Below are 16,517 nucleotides of genomic sequence, written 5' to 3' on the forward strand. Positions count from 1 at the left end.
GAGCCTTTAAGAGCCCTCTCCTCTGCCTGGTCCCTCTGTCTAGAGGGGCTGCCAGTGGGGAAGGGTGGCAGGGCAGCGGCATAGACAGTGGGCACCCTGAGGTCCAATCTGCTGCCCCACTCTTGTTGATACCCCATATGCCTGGGTAAGGCCCTCAGCCTCTCTGAGCCTCAGTTTCTTTATCTCTTGAATGAGACAGGGTTTCCCTACCCCATAGACTTCTCGGGGGTCTCAGAGAAGCCATGAGACCACCCAGTATGCAAGCATGGGGCAGTCTCTGTCCTGGGGACCAATACCTCTCTATTTCTCCAGCCTCACTGGCTGGTCCTGGATAAGAGAATCTGAGCAGGGGTAAAGCTGGTGGAGAGGCAGGCTGGCTGGATAGCATCCTGGAACCCCATCTCTCAGAGGAACCAGGCGCTCCCTGAACATGGACGGAGCCACGATGACAGCTCTCACTCCCTGTGGTTGGGAAGGATTCCCCTGGGGACTTCTAAGACTGGAGACAGACTCCTAGGGGGCACAGTCAAGCAACTCAAGGCGGTTAGACTGTGTGTGTCGGAGGTCAGTCTGGTGACTGCAGGGCCTAGGTTTTGCAGAGAGGGTGTGCTGGTCTTAGGCTGGACCTTAGTTGCTCAGGACAGTGGAGAAGGGGTTGTGAGGAGGCTGCAGTGCTTTTTGTTTTCCTGTCCTTCCTGTCACATTGCTCAGCTAGTCCTCTGATTAAGTGCTTAGCAAACACTTGGCAAATATCAATTTGAAAAGGCCCCAAATTATCAGGGTGGCCTCAATGTCTGGGTCTGGCCTTAAAATATGGTAGCTGCTAGCTGTGTGTGGTATTGAGCACTTTAAATTTGGCTTGTCTGAACCGAGATGTACTCTAAGTATAAAACACACACTGGATTTTGAAAACTTGGTACCAAAAATTGTGAACTACCTCAATAATCTTTATACTGAATACATATGGAAATATTTTGAACATATTGTATTAAGTAAAATATATTAAATTTATTTCACCTTTCTAAAGACTTTTGAAAAGGTGGTCCCTCAAAAATTTAATATTCAATATGTAACTCACATTATATTTTCACTGAACAGCATGGACCTACAGGCTGAAGGGAGGAAGTGGTACAGATGAGGGACCCTTTGTACCTTGAAGAGAGACTTCTCCCACCCCTGCCTGGTCAGGTACTTGGGCACTGTGGGTGACTGGGCACTCAGGTCTCCAGCAGTTCCACATGGAATGTTGCTCCTCTCTTTGGCCTTTAGGTCTGCTAGGAAAATGTCCCTGGACCAGGCTATGATGGAGCTGGTGGGGTAGGGCAACTAGAATGTGCTGCTTGGGGATCCAGACAGAGAACACACTCAGATCTCCAGAGGAGCTCACCATGTGGGCTTTATAAAAAAGGGGCTTTATTTCATAAAGGCCCCTCTTCACTGGACTGAGATGTCTTTATTGGGGTTGGGAGGGAAGCAGCTCATACTCAAATCTTTAGCCACAGACCCTGGCATAGATCCTGCATGCAGTAGGCTGGTTGGATAGATAGGTGAGTGGATGTGTGGCAGCCTGGTTTTTGATGGCATAAATGAATCTAGAGATTGAAAACATTGCAACTGGATGAAAGGTTAACTGGATGCAACTCAGAGAGACGGACAGATGGCTGGTTGGGCAGAAAGATGGATGAATTAAAGAGTGGATTAAAAAGAGGATGGTCATTCTGTGGCTGGATTGCTGAAAGGATGATGAGTGGGTGCTGCTGCTGCTGCTGCTAAGTTGCTTCAGTCATGTCCGACTCTGTGCGACCCCATAGATGGCAGCCCACCAGGCTCCCTGTCCCCGGGATTCTCCAGGCAAAAACACTGGAGTGGGTTGCCATTTCCTTCCCCAGTGCATGAAGGTGAAAAGTGAAAGTGAAGTCGCTCAGTCGTGTCCGACTCTTAGAGACCCCATGGACTGCAGCCTACCAGGCTCCTCTGTCCATGGGATTCTCCAGGCAAGAGTACTGGAGTGGGTTGCCATTGCCTTCTCTGGATGAGTGGGTGGGTGGAGGCACAAATAGATGGAGTAGGTAAAAGGAAGATGGACGATTAGGTGGAGGGGATGACTGGGTGTTGGCTGATGGAGGATGGAGAGAGGATGGATGAAGGGGCTCATTCCAACCCAAGCCTTGGTCAGGGCAGGTTGAGGACATTGAGTTTCATGGTCAGCGTGTGGCACATTTCTCTCCCCTAACTGTTTTGCACAGACGTGTCTGGAGATCCTCCAGGCTTTCATTGGATTCTCCAGAGAGTTCTCATCGCTGTGGCTATGCTTATTAAGTCTCTCTGCCTATTTAGAACTGTCAGCTCCGTGGTGGGCCACTCTGTCAGTTGTGGGGGGCAGGCTGGGACATGTGTATGGGGTGCAGGCAGTGATGTGTTTTTGAGACTGTGTGTGGGGAATTCTTCACGACAGGTCAGTCATCTTTCTGTACAAACCTCACAGAACTTTGCAGACAACCACGGAATCAAAAATGTGACTGAGGAGAGGGAGGAGAAAGCGTCTGGAATGATTCTGAGTTAATGGGATGGGAGAGACAAGGTGGACATCAACTTCTTTTCAGGACATTATGGACCCATGTGGGAGTGTCTTCACATGTGCAGATGTGGACCTTCCAGAAAGTGCCTTCTTAGATAGCCCAGTCTCCTTTTTCAGCAGTCCTAGGAGGCCCAGGGAAAGCCTGTCTCCTTTGGGGAAGATGAGTCTCAGAGAGAAGGAAGCATTCTCTCTTATCTCTGGATTTGAATTGTTTCTCTGGAGATATCAGGGATGTGTACTGGGAAGGGAAGTTTTGTCTTTCTAGTGATACAGGTCCTATGGGTGTGTGTGGGGGAGACCAGATTGCTCTGTCCTGGTTGGGCTGCACCATTTGCCCAGGGAAACTGGAGGAGACATGCCAGGTCTGGTCTTTCGAAGTGCTGAATTTTCTGCCTCAGCAAAGGCTTTAATCATCCTGATCAGCAGTCAGCTCATCACCTTTAATTGAATTACATTTCTAGCAGGATTCCTGGAGAGGTTCTGCTGCAAATGGTACAGAAGGATGATGGAGGTTTTCTGCACACCACAGCTCATTCTACACTCTGGGGAGCTGTGGGAATGTGTGCTCACGAGCAGCACTTTCTTCAGGAAATGCACAAACCCTCCTGTGCTCCCTTCTCTTTTATATTTAGGATCACAACCACTAAATCTCATCTTCTATACTCCATCCAAGTAATGCATGGATCGTTCCACCCCCTCCTGTGAAATTAGAAAAAAACCTAGATCACTTCTCATTAAGGCAGTCTCAGTACAATTAAGCTTTTGAAAGAAATGCTCATTCTCTCAGAACCTAGATGGGCATAAAGAACAGCTTTGCTGAGGCTTTGTTAATGGGGCCACCAACCAGCAGTTATCAGCAAAGTTTCTAAACATTCTCCTTCATCTGTTTATGTCCTTGAAAATTGGGTCTTCTAGCAACTGCTCAGACCTCTGCTTTCTCTCCAAAATGCCCAGTCTCCAGATTGTCTTTCTTCCTTCACTGTTCCTTCTGGCTCTGGCCAAGGCCTTTTAAGCAACTCCTAGCTCCAACACTTTTGTTTTCCTTCCAGTAAACACAAGTCCATTCTTTTTTCAAAAACTAATTTATTGAAATATAGTTGCTTTACAATGTAGTGTTAGTTTTGACAGAACAGTAAATGAATCAGCTATATGTATGCATATATCCCCTCTCGTTTGAATTTCGTTCTCATTTAGGCCACCACGGACTACTGCGCTATACAGCAGGTTCTCATTAGTTCAGTTCAGTTGCTCAGTCGTGTCCGACTCTTTGCAACCCCATGAACCACAGTATGCCAGGCCTCCCTGTCCATCACCAGCTCCCGGAATTCACCCAAACTCATATCCACTGAGTCAGTGATGCCATCCAACCATCTTATCATCTGTCGTCCCCTTCTCCTTCTGCCCTCCATCTTTCCCAGCATCACGGTCTTTTCAAATGAGTCAGCTCTTCGCATCAGTTGGCCAAAGTATTGGAGTTTCAGCTTCAACATCAGTCCTTCCAATGAACACCCAGGACTGATCTCCTTTAGGATGGACTGGTTGGATCTCCTTGCAGTCCAAGGGACTCTCCAGAGTCTTCTCCAATACCACAGTTCAAAAGCATTGATTCTTCGGTGCTCAGCTTTCTTAATAGTCCAGCTCACATCCATACATGACTACTGGAAAAACCATAGCCCTTTCTAGACAGACCTTCGTTGACAAAGTAATGTCTCTGCTTTTTATTTATTTATTTATTTACTTTAATTTTTTTTTTTCAGATTTTATTTTATTTATTTATTTTTTACTTTACAATATTGTATTGGTTTTGCCATACATCAACATGAATCTGCCACGGGTGTACACATGTTCCCAATCCTGAACCCCTCTCCCACCTCCCTCCCCATATCATTTCTCTGGGTCATCCCAGTGCACCAGCCCCAAGCATCCTGTATCCTGCATCACTATGCTGTCCAGGTTGGCCATAACTTTCCTTCCAAGGAGTAAGCATCTTTATATTTCATGGCTGCAGTCACCATCTTCAGTGATTTTGGAGCCCAGAAAAATAAAGTCAGCCACTGTTTCCCAGTCTATTTGCCATGAAGTGATGGGACCAGATGCCATGATCTTTGTTTTCTGAATGTTGAGCTTTAAGCCAATTTTTCCACTCTCCTCTTTCACTTTCATCAAGAGGCTCTTTAGTTCCTCTTCACTTTCTACCATAAAGGTGGTGTCATCTGCATATCTGAGGTTATTGATATTTATCCCGACAATCTTGATTCCAGCTTGTGCTTCTTCCAGCCCCGCATTTCTCATGATGTACTCTGCATATAAGTTAAATAAGCAGGGTGACAATATACAGCCTTGACGTACTCCTTTTCCTATTTGGAACTAGTCTGTTGTTCCAGTTCTAACTGTTGCTTCCTGGCCTTCCTCAAGAGGCAGGTCAGGTGTTCTGGTATTCCCATCTCTTTCAGAATTTTCCACAGTTTACTGTGATCCACACAGTCAAAGGCTTTGGCATAGTCAATAAAGCAGAATAGGTGCTTTTCTGGAACTCTCTTGCTTTTTTGATCATCCAGCAGATGTTAGCAATTTGATCTCTGGTTCCTCTGCCTTTCCTAAAACCAGCTCGAACATTGGAAGTTCAAGGTTCGCGTATTGCTGAAGCCTGGCTTGGAGAATTTTGAGTATTACTTTGCTAGCGTGTGAGATGAGTACAATTGTGCGGTAGTTTGAGCATTCTTTGGCATTGCCTTTCTTAGGGATTGGAATGAAAACTGACCTTTTCCAGTCCTGTGGCCACTGCTGAGTTTTCCAAATTTGCTGGCATACTGAGTGCACTTTCACAGCATCATCTTTCAGGATTTGAAATTGCTCAACTGGAATTCCGTCACCTCCACCAGCTTTGTTCATAGTGATGCTTCCTAAGGCCCACTTGACTTCACATTCCAGGATGTCTGGCTCTAGGTGAGTGATCACAACATCGTAATTATCTGGGTCGTGAAGATCTTTCTTGTACAGTTCTTCTGTGTATTCTTGCTACCTCTTCTTAATATCTTCTGCTTCTGTTAGGTCCATACCATTTCTGTCCTTTATCGAGCCCATCTTTGCATGAAATATTCCCTTGGTGTCTCTAATTTTCTTGAAAAGAGCTCTAGTATTTCCCATTCTATTGTCTTCCTCTATTTCTTTGCATTGATCACTGAGGAAGGCTTTCTTATCTCTTCTTGCTATTCTTTGGAACTCTGCATTCAGATGGGTATACCTTCCCTTTTCTCCTTTGCTTTTCGCTTCTATTCTTTTCACAGATATTTGTAAGGCCTCCTCAGACAGTCATTTTGCTTTTTCGCATTTCTTTTTCTTGGAGATGGTCTTGCTCCCTGTCCCCTGTACAGTGTCATGAGCCTCCGTCCATAGTTCATCTGGCACTCTACCAGATCTAGTCCCTTAAATCTATTTCTCACTTCCACTGTATGATAATAAGGGATTTGATTTAGGTCATACCTGAATGGTCTAGTGGTTTTCCATACTTTCTTCAATTTAAGTCTGAATTTGGCAATAAGGATTTCATGATCTGAGCCACAGTCAGCTCCCAGACTTTCTTCGCTGACTGTATAGAGCTTCTCCATCTTTGGCTGCAAAGAATATAATCAATTTGATTTCAGTGTTGGCCATCTGGTGATGTCCACGTGTAGAGTCTTCTCTTGTGTTGTTGGAAGAGGGTGTCTGCTATGACCAGTGCATTCTCTTGGCAGAACTCTATTAGCCTTTGCCCTGCTTCATTCTGTACTCCAAGGCCAAATTTGCCTGTTACTCCAGGTGTTTCTTGCCTTCCTACTTTTGCATTCCAGTCCCCTATAATGAAAATGACATCTTTTTAGGGTGTTAATTCTAGAAGATCTTGTAGGTCTTCATAGAACTGTTCAACTTCAGCTTCCTCATCATTACTGGTCAGGGCATAGACTTGGATAACCGTGATACTGAACAGTTTGCCTTGGAGATGAACAGAGATCATTCTGTCATTTTTGAGACTGCATCCAAGTACTGAATTTCTGACTCTTTTGTTGACTATGATGGCTACTCCATTTCTTCTAAGGGTTCCTTGCCCACAGTAGTAGATATAATGGTCATCTGAGCTAAATTCACGCATTCCTGTTCATTTTAGTTCACTGATTCCTAGAATGTCGATGTTCACTCTTACATCTCCTGTTTGATCAATTCCAATTTGCCTTGATTCTTGGACCTAGCATTGCAGGTTCCTATGCAATATTGCTCTTTACAGCATCAGACCTTGCTTCCATCACCAGTCACACCCACAACTGGATGTTGTTTTGCTTTGGCTCCATCCCTTCATTCTTTCTGGAGTTATTTCTCCTCTGATCTCCAGTAGCATATTGGGCACCTACTGACCTGGGGAGTTCATCATTCAGTGTTCTATATTTTTGCCGTTTCATACTGTTCATGGGGTTCTCAAGGCAGCAATACTGAAGTGGTTTGCCATTCCCTTCTCCAGTGGACCACATTTTGTCAGACCTCTGCACCATGACCCGTCTGTCTTAGGTGGCCTTACATGGCAAGGCTCATAGTTTCATTGAGTTAGACAAGGCTGTGGTCCATGTGATTAGATTGGTTAGTTTTCTGTGATGGTGGTTTTCAGTCTGTCTGTCCTTTGATGAAGAAGGATAAGAGGCTTATATGTGGAATCTAGAAAAATGGATTTATTTGCAAAGCAGAAACAGAGACACAGATGTAGAGAACAAACATGTGAATAACCAGAGTCAGTGGAGTGGAGGTAAACTGGGAGATTGGGGTTGACATATATTCACTACTGTGAAAAGAAGAGATGCAAACTACTGCACAATTGCACTCATCTCACACGCTAGCAAAGTAATGCTCAAAATTCTCCAAGCCAGGCTTCAGCAATACGTGAACTGTGAACTTCCAGATGTTCAAGCTGGTTTTAGAAAAGGCAGAGGAACCAGAGATCAAATTGCCAACATCCACTGGATCATTGAAAAAGCAAGAGAGTTCCAGAAAAACACCTATTTCTGCTTTATTGACTATTCCAAAGCCTTTGACTGTGCGGATCACAATAAACTGTGGAAATTTCTGAAAGAGATGGGAATACCAGAACACCTGACCTGCCTCTTGAGGAACCGGTATGTAGGTCAGGAAGCAACAGTTAGAACTGGACATGGAACAACAGACTAGTTCCAAATAGGAAAAGGAGTACGTCAAGGCTGTATATTGTCACCCTGCTTATTTAACTTATATGCAGAGTACATCATGAGAAATGCGGGGCTGGAAGAAGCACAAGCTGGAATCAAGATTGTCGGAATAATATCAATAACCTCAGATATGCAGATGACACCACCCTTATGGCAGAAAGTGGAGAAGAACTAAAGAGCCTCTTGATGAAAGTGAAAGAGGAGAGGGAAAAAGTTGGCTTAAAGCTCAACATTCACAAAACGAAGATCATGGCATCCGATCCCATCACTTCATGGCAAATAGATTGGGAAACAGTGGCTGACTTTATTTTTCTGGGCTCCAAAATCACTGAAGATGGTGACTGCAGCCATGAAATATAAAGATGCTTACTCCTTGAAAGGAAAGTTATGGCCAACCTGGACAGCATATTAGAAAGAAGAGACATTACTTTGTCAACAAAGGTCTGTCTAGTCAGGGCTGTGGTTTTTCCAGTAATCATGCATGGATGTGAACTGGACTATTAAGAAAGCTGAGCACCGGAGAAGCAATGCTTTTGAACTGTGGTGTTGGAGAAGACTCTTGAGAGTCCCTTGGACTGCAAGGAGATCCAACCAGTCCATCCTAGAGGAGATCAGTCCTGGGTGTTCATTGGAAGGACTGATGTTGAAGCTGAAACTCCAATACTTTGGCCACCTGATGCGAAGAGCTGACTCATTTGAAAAGACCGTGATGCTGGGAAAGATTGAGGGCAGGAGGAGAAGGGGACGACAGAGGATGAGATGGCTGGATGGCATCACTGACTCAGTGGATATGAGTTTGGGTTAATTCCAGGAGTTGGACAAGGAGGCCTGGCATACTGTGGTTCATGGGGTTGCCAAGAGTTGGACATGACTGAGTGACTGAAGTGGATGATAAGCAATATTAGTTATTTGTTTTTCTCTTTCTGACATACTTCACACTGTATGACAGTCTCTAGATACATCCCTTTCTCTACGAATTGTACAATTTTGTTCCTTTTAATGGCTGAGTAATATTTCATAAGAGAAGTCCATTCTAATATAGATACCTTTAGGCTTTCCTCATTCCCATCCTTCCCTCGATCCCCACCCTGACTGGTCCAGTGAAGGTAGCTCGGGGTCCAAGCTAGTTTGGCCAAATTTGCTGAGAGTGACTTTTACCTACTTGTGCAGGCTGAGGTACAAGGTTCAGCCTCTGGGAAGGTGAAAGTGGACAGGAAATAAGTCAGGGATGCTGAAAGTGAGATGCCCTCAAATTGCCAATGGCATCCTGAGGTTTCACCTTTAGAAATGTGCTAGTAAAACCATCTTTGATTCTGAGGAACAGAAGCCCATTGAAACTAGTTAGTGGCAAAAAGTTTTCATAAGGACATAGGAATTTCTTCCACAACCCAAAGAGAAGGAGGAAGTTAGAACTCAAGAACCGGCTGAGATGAGAATTTGGAAAGTTGCTCACTCTCTTCCTCTCCCTTTCCCCAACTTCAGCCTCCCCTTCGTCCCCCATCCCTCCACCTCTCTCGCTTGGTACACAGTTCCAGTCACACGAGGAAGTTAACATTAATATTTGAGTTCATATACCTGGAGAAGATTATCACTGACTCAGCTTGGCTCACGTGGTCTCCCCAGGTCTAGTCAACTGTGCTCAGGGAGCAGGGGTCATGAGGGACAAGCTTGGCTGCCAGGACCCAAACTTCTGATTTGGGGAGGCAAATTCTCAGGGAAGATGGGATGACTCATGGACTGTGCCGACACACCAAGGTATTTACCATAGGAGATGCTTGTTGTTCAGTTGCCAACTTTTGCCTGACTCTTTGTGATCCCATGGACCACAGTGCACAAGGTTGCCTTGTCCTTCACTATCCCCCCGAGTTTGGTCAAACTCATGTCCATTGAGCTGCTGATGCCATCCGACCATCTCATCCTCTGTCACCCCCTTCTTCTCATGCCCTCAATCTTTCCCAGCATCAGGATCTTTTCCAGTGAGTCAGCTTTCTGCATCAGGTGGCCAAGTATTGGAATTTCAGCTTTAGCATCAGTCCTTCTAATGAATATTCAGGGTTGATTTCCTTTAGGATTGATTGGTTTGATCTTCTTGCTGTTCAAGGGACTCTCAAGAGTCTTCTCCTGCACCACAATTTGAAAGCATCACTTCTCCGGTGCTCAGACTTCTTAATGGTCTAACTCTCACATCTGTACATGACTACTGGGAAAACCATAACTTTGACTATACAGACCATAGGAGGTACTTGGTGGATAAATAAAAATGGGAGAAATGCTTATGAGACTTGTTCCATTAACATGGCTATGATCAAACTCTATGTGATTTTGTCCTATTGCATTCTGATTTTAGTAGTTTTCCATATTATATACATTTTACAGACTTCAACTGGATTTATTATAAATTACTCAATAATTTTCTCATTGTGGGACATTTAGCTGGTATAAAATTTCTTTCAACTATTATAAATAATACAGCAATGGTCATCTGTGTATAAGGCTCCTTTTAGATTTTGAATTATTTTCTTTGAAATGGTTTGCTAGATGTAGAATTAAAGGTTCAGGCTCTTGTTTGCAAATGAGAGAATCTATGGGGTATATTTAAGCAGAAAGGAATCTTTACACAAGATAATAGGTATCTCTGGGGAGTTGGAGTGGTGATGCAGACAACTAGTCTCAGATATGACTGCCAGGAACAGTGCAGCTAGAATCCGTGCTCCATCCCATTGTGGGACTTCGTATTAATAGCAAAACACTGCTGCTGCTGCTGCTGTGTCCGACTCTGGGACCTCATGTGCCAATTCCTGCTGCTTTGCTCTAATGACTCCCACGTTCTAGACTCCAGAAACTCTGCCACAGATTATTTAGGAGGACCAACTGCCTCCAACAGCACATAAAACTGAGCTCTTTGCTGTCATTTCACCTCTCCCTTCTGAATCTAGTCTCGTATGGGTGAACCATGCTGGCAGAATTTGGGACACATGTCTGCAGTCTAGCAAAAAGGAAGTCTAAGTAGATCTTTGAATTCCTAGTACAGGGAGGTAAGACTTATGTGAAACTACCAAAATATCATGGGGTTATTAAAAAGATGTCAGACAGCCAAGAATGCCTGCTATGTGTTCAGATGCAAACTTGGGGAAATACTACACAGGCTGGAATGTCATTATGAGCCCAGATGCTTTCTGTTTTTCAGTGTATTGATAATGTGTGCCCTCATGATCCAAGATAACTGCCATAGCTCCAAGTATCACATCATTATTTGATAGAATCTCAGGGAGAAGAGCGGAGAAGGCAATGGCAACCCACTCCAGTACTCTTGCCTGGCAAATCCATGGACGGAGGAGCCTGGTGGGCTGTTGTCTCTGGGGTCGCACAGAGTCGGACACGACTGAAGTGACTTAGCAGCAGCAGCAGCAGCAAGGAGGGGAGAAAAGGGTAGAGGCAGAAGGGATTTATTCTTAAGAGCTTTCTATTTGCAGAGGCTAATGTCTCAAGTAGACTTCCCTTTCTATGGTCTAGTTGAATGTGTATTCCTGACCCATCATTGGCAAAAGGTAACAGAACTACCATGCCTGCCTTAAATCTTGGCTGAATACACCCCAAAGTTTCGGTTCTGTCAGAAAAATCTAAAATCTTTTGGGAAAGCAATAGTATCTACTATAAGGGGAATTAACTTTTGTTTATTTTAGTATGAATATTTTAAGATTTCTAATACCTATAGCCAAATTGTTTCCAAAAGGGTTGTACCAACTTAAATTCTTATGAACAACATATGAATATGTCTGTTTCACCAGAGCCTTGCCAACTCATGAGTTTTGTATATTAGTAACATGGTACCGAACTCTTTTTAGTTCTGATAGTTTTTTAAATTGTCTCAAATTTTACAGGAAAACAATCTTATGAGTGAATGAATGAAGATGATAGTATAGTCTCATTTTTAATAGTTACAGTTTTAAGTGCTGTTTCTTATTGTACTGGTCAGGCCTTTCTCAATAGTCTCAGATAATAATGGTGATAATGAACATCCCTGTCTTGTTCCTGATATTCATATGAAAGCTGGAGAGTTACATCAGTAAGTGTGGAGTGAGTTTTTCATTTGAGATAAATCTGATTTCCTTAGATTTAAGCTATTGGTTCTAAGATGTACCCACTTGATGGGAAGAGGAGGAGAAGGAATTAGTTAATATAACCTTACACATTGATTGAAAGGTTTATTTCAACAATGTGAAGGAACTAGAATAACTGAGGAGAGTATTTATGTATTTTCTTCCCATTGATAATGTCATACATTTATTAAATACACAATTATTTGAATATAACCAGGATCCTCATGGGAGATAAATTCTATATATAATATATATTTATTATGTTTAGCAAGTGTCATTCTATTTCCAGAATTAGAATTTTTATAAGGTAAAGATGTTAAATTTAACAAGAGTCTAAGCATAAGACTGTCACTAAAAAATTGATGCCCTGATCTGGGAGATTATATGACTGACTAATTTCCTAACACTAAATCACTTTTACAGTCCTGGGATAGATCTACTTTACTGTTAAGCATTATACTTTTAATATTCCATTGAATACTATTTTATGGTATTTTATTTAGTATTATTACATTTCTTAAAATTTATTTTATTGAAGTATAGTTGATTCACAATGTTGTTAATTTCTGCTATACAGCAAAGTGACTCAGTTATAGATACTTATACATTCTTTTCCATTATGGTTTATCACAGGATATTGAATATAGTTTCCTGTGCTATGCAATAGGCCTTTTTATTTATCCATTCTATATATATTAGTTTATATCTGATAATCCCTACACTTATTTTCCTAAGTGCAGAGTATACATGTTTACTATTGCTCTCAGATTTTAGTGTCAGAGTTAGGATAGTGCCATAAAATAAATTAGACTGCTGTTCAACTTGTTTTTACATATTAAAACAGTTCGCATGATAAGAATTAGCAGTTTCTTGAAAGTTAATTTTGACACATGGGAATGAAAATTTTAATATTTGGAAGTAAATATTCTGTAACTTTCCCCTCAATTATTGGTATTAAAGAATTCTTAGAGGATTGATTTTTGTAAGTTCTGTTTTCCCCAATCATCCATGTTATTAAGATCTTCAAATTCATTAGCAAAAAATAATAGCTAAGTGCCTTACAATTTTTTTTAGGGGGGGTGAAAGTTTTTAAAAATTAAAAAAAAATTATTGAAGTATAGTTGACTTACAACATTGTGTTAATTTCTGCTGTACAGCAAAGTGACTCAGATATATTCTACATATAGAAATAAAAACTTTATTGTTCTTTTCTGTTATAGTTTATCATAGGATATTGAGTATAGTTCCCTGTGATATACAATAGGACTCTGTTGTTTATCCATTCTCTGTATAATAGTTTGCTTCTGCTGATCCCAAACTCCAAATCCTTCCCTCTCCAATCCCCATCCCCTTGGCAACCAGTCTGTTCTCTGTATCTGTGCATCTGTTTTTGTTTCATAAATATGTTGATTTGTGCTGTATTTTAGATTCCACATGTAAGTGATATCATGGTAATATTTGTCTTTCTCTTTCTGACTTACTTGGCTTAGTATGATAATCTCTAGGTCCACCTACATTACTGCAAATGGCATTATTTCATTCTTTTGGATGGCTGAGTAGCTTTCCATTGTATATATATACCATATCTTTTTCATCTACTCATCTGTCAGTGGACATTTATATTGTTTCCATATCTTGGCTATTATGAATAGTGCTGCTATGAACACTGGGGTGTATGTATCTTTCCAAATTATAGTTTTGTCTGTGTATATGCCTGGGTGAAATTGTTGAATCATATGACAACTCTATTTTTAATTTTTTGAGGAACTTTCATACTGTTTTCCACAGTGGCTGCATCAACTTACATTCCCACCAACAAGGTAGGAGGCTTCCCTTCTCTTCACATCCTCTCCAGCATTTGTTATTTGTAGACTTTTTAATGATGGCCATTCTGACCTGTGTGAGGTGCTATCTCCTTGTAGTTTTAATTTGCATTTTTCTAATAATTAGTACTGTTAAGCATCTTTTCATGTGCCTATTGGCCTCTTTGTGACCCCATGGACTGTAGCCTGCCAGGCTCCTCTGTCCATGTGGATGCTCCAGGCAAGAATATTGGAGCGGATTGCCATGCTCTCCTCCAGGGGATCTTCCCAACCCAGGGGTCCAACAGGGGTCTCCTGCATTCCAGACAGATTCTTTTCTAGCTGAGTTACCAGGGAAGCTCCATAATTAGTAAATGTTGAGCATCTTTTCATGTGCCTATTGGCGATCTGTATATCTTCTTTGGGGAAATGTCTGTTTAGGTCTGCTGCCCATTTTTTGATTGGATTGTTTGTTTTTGTTATTGAATTGTATGAATTGTTGGTATATTTTGGGAATTAAACCCTTGTCAGTTGCATCATTTGCAAGTATTTTCTCCCAGTCTATAGGTTGTATTTTCGTTTTGTTTATGGTTTCCTTGCTGTTGTAAAAGCTTATAACTTTGTTTATTTTTGATTTCATTTCTATTGCCTTGGGAGACTGACCTAAGAAAACCTTGGTACAGTTTATGTCAGAGAATGTTTTGCCTATGCTCTCTTTTAGTTTTATGTCATGTCTTGCGTTTAAGTATTTAAGCCATTTTGAGTTAATATTTGTATTTGGTGTGAAGGAGTGTTCTAGCTTCATTGACTTACATGTAGCTGTCCAGCTTTCCCAATACTTGCTGAAGAGACTGCCTTTTCCCTGTTGTATGTTGTTGCCTCCTTTGTTGAAGATTAATTGCCCATAGGTATGAGTGTGTAAGGGGCTTCCCTGGTGGCTCAGTGGCGAAGAACTTGCCAGTTAATGCAGGATACCGGGTTCAATCCCTGGGTTTGGAAGACTCCCTGGAAGAAGACTTGGTAACCCACTCCAGTTTTCTTGCCTGGGAAATCCCATGGACAGAAGAGACTGGCGGGCTGCAGAGAGTCAAACACAACCGGGCAACTAGACAACAACTTGAGTGCGTTATACTTTTTATTTTTTCCCTGTATCTGCTCCATGTTTTCTCATTTAGAATTTTGTCTTTTTTGTTACTTGCCAGATATTTGACTATTTTAAACTCTAGTTAAAATAGTCAGGGAAAACCTGAAGCACACTCTTAAGTGTATTTATTAATGTCCTTATGTTATTGTGTTTGAGTTATTTAGTTCCTCTCTGCTTTTCTCTAAATAATCTAATGCTTTAATTCCAAGTCAGCATTGCCTGTTTTTCACACAGGTAGTGTAAGCTTGGTTTCCTGTTTGATCTGTTTGACTATTTTGCTGCTGAGTTTTGGCATTTCTGGGTTGCTGTACAATTCAGTACTACAAGGCAGGAATCTTTGTTCTTTTTCTCTGTGATATATCCCAACTATCCAGAACAGTTCCTGGCACAGGGTAGGGTGCAGTATGTATTTATTGGCCAAGTAACAGAATGAATCTGGGAAACTGGTGGGAAACTTCTGGAAGCCTCCTCTCCTGGGAAGACCTCCTGGGGATGGGGAGTAGGGGGAGACAGGTATCCACTAAAAACAAATGTGCAACCTATAAGTAGAGAGTTCTTTTACTTGGTGGGAACGTTTAGAACTCCAAGCCCAGGAGACAGCATCCTAGCAGCTCTGAGAAAACTGCTCCAAGGAGGCAGGAGGGTAAGTCAGGCTGTATACAAGTTTGCGACAAAGGGAGCAGGTGGTCTGAACATCAAGACCAGAGTTAAGGAATTTAGCATTCTCTGCTTGGGAAGATGCAAGTCTCTGGGCTCACTGGATTCATTCCTTTCAAATGCACCTCAGCTACCTGGAGCAATCCTTTTCCCTTGCCCACCTTAAGGAGTGGCAGATGGCTGCTTCTTGCATTCCCCCAGCTCCTCAGCAAGCACCGTGGAAGGTGGCAACATTGGCTGGATCAGTTTTGGGAGCCCTCATTCACATTTGGTGGCCAGAAATCACTGATGGCTGTGTCATTTCTTGTTTATTGATATGGCAGGAGATATTTTCATTTCACAGTCCCTCCCTGTGGTCATAATTTGACCATATTTGGGAGACATTTTATGACCTTTTTTTTTTTTTGTCCCATGGTGCTGATCTGGATCATCCCAGATCAGGTGAAGGTCCTCAATGATATGTCATTCTAGGTGTTAATTTCTGGGTTAGGCTCATTGATAAATAATAAAATATTCTCTGGATCCTCTATCTTCTAACCTAATAGCATCCAGGAGATATTTCCCTTGTTGCCTCTTCCCATACCTAGAATCATACTATTACAATTATTTTACATTGTAAATGTGATCTATTTATTCAAGATGTTTCAGTTCAGTTCAGTCGCTCAGTCGTGTCCGACTCTTTGCGACCCCATGAATTGCAGCACGCCAGGCCTCCCTGTCCATCACCAACTCCCAGAGTTCACTCAGACTCATGTCCATCGAGTTGGTGATGCCATCCAGCCATCTCATCTTCTGTCGTCCCCTTCTTCTCCTGTCCCCAATCCCTCCCAGCATCAGAGTCTTTTCCAATGAGTCAACTCTTCACATGAGGTGGCCAAAGTATTGGAGTTTCAGCTTTAGCATTAGTCCTTCCAAAGAACACCCAGGACTGATCTCCTTTAGAATGGACTGGTTGGATCTCCTTGCAGTCCAAGGGACTCTCCAGAGTCTTCTCCAACACCACAGTTCAAAAGCATCAATTCTTCCGTG

This window comes from Budorcas taxicolor, chromosome 7 (assembly GCF_023091745.1).
Source record: "Budorcas taxicolor isolate Tak-1 chromosome 7, Takin1.1, whole genome shotgun sequence".
Taxonomy (NCBI): Eukaryota; Metazoa; Chordata; class Mammalia; order Artiodactyla; family Bovidae; genus Budorcas; species Budorcas taxicolor.